A 7,120-nucleotide genomic window follows, 5' to 3' on the forward strand; every position below is an offset into this window, starting at 1 on the left:
CCCATGCAGACTCCGTGGCATAGAGTCTGAGCTGCAGCCAACCCAGCCCTCGAGAGCTCCATCTGCTCCCTCCCACAGACGCTACCGGGATCCCTACACAGCAGCCCAGCCCACAGCCCGTGGGGGAGTGCACGCTCTCACCTCTCCATTCTGTTTTCAAAATAATGTTTCCTTTGCTTCTGAACTAAACTCAGTCTTGATCTGTTGGCTCCAATGACACTGGGCACGGGGACTCCTGTTGGGGTCCACTCTGGAGGATCAGTAACAGAAATTGAGAACATTGTAACTTCAATGAACAGATGTGTGAGCCAAACTGTAGTTAACATAGAGCAGTGTATAACGCTCGGGTAAAATAAGATGTTTCTAAGACTTACATTTGATATTTCCATCACTTTACTATAAGCAAGTTCAGTGAACACGTCTGTCTTAGTTTTCAGGTCAACATTAGAGAAATGAAGTGATTTATTTCCATGGATGTACATTGAATACTCTTGGCTGAAGCTTCAATCTTGTTTTGAATGCTTTTCCATTGAAAATGATACCTCTCTTTCAGTACCCCCATTTCTGAGAAGTATAAAATCTTACAATTTATTATTACCAAAGCGGAAAGGTAGGAGAAGGGATAAATTAACAGTTTGGGATTAACACATACACACTGCTATGTATAAAATAGGTCATCAACAAGGAACTACTGTATAGCACAGGGAACTACACTGAATATTTTGCAATAACCTATAAGGGGAAGTAATCTGAAAAGGAATCGATATTTTTATTGACATCATCTATCAATGACAGATAAAATGTAACCTAAGCAAGGCTGATGGTGAGCACTTCTGACCCTGAAGATTTCAATCATCTAAAGTTTGGGCTCTGCCTATTTCCAAAGGCCCTTAATGGACATACGTGTAGCCGTAGCTTAAAAAATCCCCAGTTTGGGGTTCAGGGAGGCACTGATTTTGAAAAATCCCTGGTGTTCTCCTTACATGCACGGGACCCTTCCTACAGCTAAAACATGCCTGCCACACATAGAGGATGGTACACCGTTTGATCGGAAAGAGTTTGGAAAAGGCACCTCATCTCCTCATCGCCTGGTGCTCGGGTTCAACCCTCCAGCATCTTTCCTAACAATCTCCTCACTTGGGGATATCAGCACCGTCAACATCCTCTTGCACACAGTTTGGAATTTGTCCAGAGGAAGAAGCGGAAGGATGAGAAAAATTTAGAGACAAGTCTTAGGTGTTCGGACAGGAACATGCCACTCTAATTTCCCATTAGGAACAAGAATTAACCAAAGCCTCAGCCTGCCTCCTCAGAACCATAATAGGGCCTGAAGCAATCCAATGATTTGGCGGCCAGCTCACAAAAAAAAACGAGTTGCAAAATGGAGCTCAGGAGCAGACAATTCAAAGACCTGCAAAGATATAAATGATAACCAACGTCCAAAAATATATTCAGGTAAGGCAATGAAGAGGATCTGAATGAGAGGCAGAATTGCAGGAAACAGATTTCAAAAGGTAGATTGTACTCACATTTAAAACATATGAAAAGCTGCAGAATTTCTAAAATGATGCAGTTGGGCAAAAGGGTGTATGTGTTTTTTTCGTGAAATCTTCAGGAAAATAAAACACATACAGAGTTTTTGGCCAACCAAGCAAGAGGGAAATGCAAATCCCACAACAAAGAAGTCTCAATATACACTGCTTAGAAAGGCCATCCAAAAAATGTGTACAAACCAGAAATGCAGGAGAGGCCATGGAGAACAGGGAGCCTAGTCACGCTGATGGGTGGGGTATAAATATCCAGGAGCCACTCTGAAGAAGTGTATGCTGTTTCCTAAAACATTTAAAATACAAAGCCCCCGAGCAAGGGGACTTCAACTCATGGGCATATAACTTGGGAAGACTAAATATCGACAAGACACAGGCACCCCGAAGTTTAGGGCTGCTCTGCATACAAGAACCTCTACTTCGGTACACCTAAATTATCCCAGGAAAAAGAGAAATGCATAAAGAACTTGTGGTAATTCTGTACAACGGAATATCACTCAAACGTGAAATCAATGTCATAAGGCCAGTAGCAGCATGAGTGGATTTAGGTATGATGATTCTAAGTGAAATTAGTCACACAGAAAAAAAGAATCTTATCATAAGATAGCACTTACAGAGGGAATGTCAACATCACAACACATGAAATGAATTAAGAAAGAGAACAGAGTCTCACATTTAGAAAACACTCTTATGCCTGCTTAAAGGGAAAGGAGAGGTGGGGTGATGCATAAAACCAGAGTTTGATATTAGCACAGGTAACATTCCATAAACCAAATACAGAAGAGACAAGACCTACACCTTCCTCAGTGAACGGGACTCAAAACCCCTATTCCCCGCAGAGGAATATATCTGACTAGTAAGAATCTTAAAACGTATGTATTGATATGTCTCCGTAAGGGAATCAAGTGTGTCTAGACCGGCATAAACACGTCAGTGAAAATCAGTTCAACCCCATTATAACAATGAATTTCAAAAACCAAACAAAAAAACAGCGAAATTCTTACACAATTCCTTCAGGGGTTCTGATGAAACCTGGAATGACCCTATCTGCAAAGACAACTGGATGAGACATAAGGCTGGACACTTGGGACTGAGAGGACTGGTGAGATTGTGAGAGAAAATGCAGATCCTTTAAAGTAGTAATGCATAACACCATTCCATGAGTCCCAAATCTCCAGGTAGAAGGGAATATCAATACAGTTATAACACGTATGGGAAACCTAGAGAATGGACACACTGTGATGGCGAAAGGTTTCTAAAAGTCTCCTAATTTGTCCTCTCCTTGTGCTCCAGGTTGGCATTCCAACTGCCTTACTATCAATCTCCCAACTTAGGAGAGTTAACCCCCATAACCTCCTGGTTCGCACAGTTTGCTAATTTTGCAGAGGATGAAAGGGAAGAGGGAGAACCAATCAGAGAGTAGATGTAGGCATTTGGACGGGCACATGTCACTCTAAATTCCCGTCAGGAAGAAGAATTAACCAAAGCCTCAGCCACCGATAGGGTACAGTATAGCCACCCCTGGAACCATTATAAGTCCTGAAGCAAAATTGTGGATTTGCGGTCAGCTCCCAAAAATGGGATTTGAAAATTGGAGCTCAGGGGCACAGCAATTCACAAACCTGCAGAGTTATAAAGGACTACTCTCTTCCAAAAATCTGTTGGGAGAAGGGAACGAAGCGGACTTTAAAATGAGGCAGAATTGCACAAAACATATTGCATGAGGTAAATTGGAATCGCTTTTAAAGCACAGGAAAAGCATCACAACTTCCACAGTGATGCCCTTGGCCAAAAACGGCGTATGGCTTTTCTCCTGAATATATTCAGGAGAAAACGCATACACCCTTTTTGGCCAATGAAGCAAGCATGCAATGCAAATCCACACTACAAAGTATTGTCACTACCCAGCGGTCAAATGGGACATCCGAAAATATGTAAAAACCAGAAAGGCAAGAGAGATATGACAAGGACATGAAGCAGTGTGATCCCAAGGGTCAAGGAGGATTGTGATCACCAGCTCATGGAGCACTGTGATGAGAAGATTATGTAGCATTTTGCTGACAAAGGCATGGAGCATTGTGATGACAATGCTCATGGAACACTGTGATGACAAGCGTCACGGAGCATTGTGTTTAAAGCTGTCATGGAGCAGTGGGATGACAAGCGCATGGAGCATTTTGATGACAAGAGTCCCGGATCATTGTGTTGTCAGGGTTCATGGAGCATTGTGATGAGAGGGGTCATGGAGCATTGTGATGAGAAGTCATGGAGCATTGGGCTGAAAATGTTCATGGAGTATTGTGATGACAGGTGTCATTTAGCATTGTGATGACAAGGTACTGGAGCATTGTGATGAGAAGACCATGGAGCCTTTTGATGACAAGTCTCATGGAGCATCCTGATGAAAAGGGGCATGGAGCATTGTGATTACAGGGGTCGTGGAGCATTGTGATGACAAGGGCATGGAGCATGGGATGAGAAGGCCAGGGAGCGTTCTGATGACATGCATCACGGAGTTCTGTGATGACAAGGGCATGGAGCATTGTGATTAAAGGGGGCTTGGAGCACTGTGAGGAAAAGGGCATGGAACATGGTGATGAAAATGGCATGGAGCCTTGTCATGACAGGGTTCATGGAGGATACTGACGACAAGTGTCACGGAGCATTGTGATGACAGGGGTATTGAGCATTGTGATGACAAAGTTCATGGAGCATTGTGATGAGAAGACCATGGATAATTGTGATGACGAGCGTCATGGGGCGTTGTGAAAATAAGTGTTATGGAACATTTTGATCTCAAGGATTTGGAGCATTGTGATCACAGAGGTCATGGAGCATTTTGATTTCATTCTGATGACAGTAGCATGAAGCATTATGATGATGGTCATGGTGCATCGTGATGACAGGGTTCATGGATCATTGAGATGAAAAGGGGCATGGAGCATTGTGATTACAAGGGTCTTGGAGCATTGTGAGGACAAGGGCATGGAGCATCGTGAAAGAGAAGGCCATGGAGCATTCTGATGACATTAGCATGAAGCATTATGATGATGGTCATGGTGCATCGTGATGACAGGGTTCATGGATCATTGAGATGAAAAGGGGCATGGAGCATTGTGATTACAAGGGTCTTGGAGCATTGTGAGGACAAGGGCATGGAGCATCGTGAAAGAGAAGGCCATGGAGCATTCTGATGACATGCGTCATGAAGCTTTGTGATGACAAGTGCATGGAGCATTGTGATTACAGGGGTCTTGGAGCATTGTGATGACAAGGGTCATGGAGCCTTGTGATAACATGGCTGTGGAATATTGTGATGGCAGGGGTCATGGAGCATTTTTATGACAGGTGTAAAGGAGCATTGTGTTGACAAGGGCATGGAGCATTGGTCTGAAATGTTTCATGGATTATTGTGATGAGAGGGGGCAAGGAGCATTGTGATGACAAGGGCACAGAACACTGTGATACACGGGTCGTGGAGGATTGTAATGACAAGTGCATGGAGCATTGTGAGAAAAATGGCATCGAGCATAGTGATGAAAAGCATCATGGAGCCTGTAATGACAAGGGCATGTAACAATGTGATGAGAGGGTTCATGGAGCATTATGATGACAATGGCATGGAGCATTGTGATGCCAAGGGTCATGGAGCTTTGTGGTGACAAAGGTCAGGGAGCATTTTGATGACAAGGCTGTGGTGCAATCTGTTGTGAAGGGCAGGGAGCATTGTGATGACAGTGTCATGGAGCAATTTGATGAAAAATGTCATGGAACATTTTGATGACAGGGGTTATGGAACATTGTGATATCAGGTGTCATGGAACATTTTCATGACGGGTTATGGACCACTGGGATGACAGGGGACAGGGTGTACTGCGATGATTAGTGAGGGAACATTTTGATATCAGTGGTGAGAGAGCATATTGATAAGAAGTGCATGGAGCATTGTGATGATAAGGTTTATGGAGCATTGTGATGACAATATTGTGGATCATTGTGATGTCAAGCGTATGTCGCATTGTGATGACATGGGTCAGGGAGCACTGTGCTGACAAGCACATGGAACATTGTGATGACAAGGGTCATGGCTCATTGAGTTGACAAAGGGACGGAGCATTGTGATAACAAGTGTCACGGAGCATTGTGATGAAAAGTTCATGGAGCATTGTGGTGAAAAATTTCAGAGAGCCTTGTGAGGATGAGGGCATGGATCATTGTGATGACACAGGTCATGAAGCCTTGTGATGACTGGAGTCACGGAGCATTGTGAGAACTCGGGTCATGGAGCATTGTGATGACAAGGGCATGGAGCATTGTGATGACAGGGGCATGGAGCATTGGTCTGAAAAGTTTCATGGATAATTGTGTTGACATTGGGCATGGCACATTGTGATGACAAGGTCATGGAGTATTGTGAAGACAGGTGTCAGGGAGCATTGTGATGACATATTTTATGTTCCATTGTGATGGCAATGGCATGGAGCATTGTGATGCCAAGTGTTTTGGAGGATTGTGATGACAAAGGTAATGGAGCATTGTGATGACAAGGGCTTGGAGCATTGTTATGACAAGGGTCATGGAGCATTTTGATGACAAGTGCATGAAGCATTATGATGACAACGGCCAATGAGAATTTTGATGAAAATGTCGTGAAGCACTGTGATGACAAAGGCATTGAGCTTGCTATGATAGGGGTCACGGGGCATTTCGATGACATGTGCATGGAGAATTGTGATGGCCAAAGCATGTAACATTGTGATGAGAACTGTCATGGAGCATTGTGATGAAAAGCACGTGGAGAATTGTTATAACAAGGGACATGGAGCATTGTGATAACAGGTGTCATGGAGCACTGTGATGACAGGGGTCATGGATAATTGTGATGACAAGGGTCATGTAGCATTCTGATGACAAGCATGTGCTGACAAAGCATGTAAGTGTGCGATGAGAAGTGTCATGGAACATAGTGATGCCAAGAACGTGGAGAATTGTGATGACAGGGAACATGGAGCATTGTGATGACCAGGGCATGGAACATTGTGATGGCAAGACCGTGGAGCATTGTGATGAGAAGACCATGGATAATTGTGATGACGAGCATCATGGAGCACTGTAATGACAAGGGGTATGGAGTATGGTGATGTCAGGGGACATGGAGACTTTTGATGAAGTGTCATGGAGCATTTTGATGACAGGTGTTATGGAACATGGTGATGTCATAGGTCATCGAACATTGTGATGATAAGTGCATGTAGCATAGTGATGACAGGAGTCATGGAAAATTGTGATGACAGGGTTGAAGGAGTATTGTGATGAATAGCAATGCAACATTGTGATATCAGTGGTGAGAGAGCATATTGATGAGAAGTGCATGGAGCATTGTGATGACAAATTTAATCGAGCATTGTGATGACAAGATTGTGGAGCACTGTGATGACAAGAGCATGGTGCATTGTGATGAAATGTGTCATGGAGCATTGTGCTGACAAGCATATGAAGCATTGTGATGACAACGGTCATGGAGCATTGTGCTGAGAAAGGCATAGAGTATTGTGATGACAAGGGTCAAAGAG

Source organism: Mesoplodon bidens, assembly GCF_964165515.1.
Source record: "Mesoplodon bidens genome assembly, contig: HAP1_SCAFFOLD_47, whole genome shotgun sequence".
Taxonomy (NCBI): Eukaryota; Metazoa; Chordata; class Mammalia; order Artiodactyla; family Ziphiidae; genus Mesoplodon; species Mesoplodon bidens.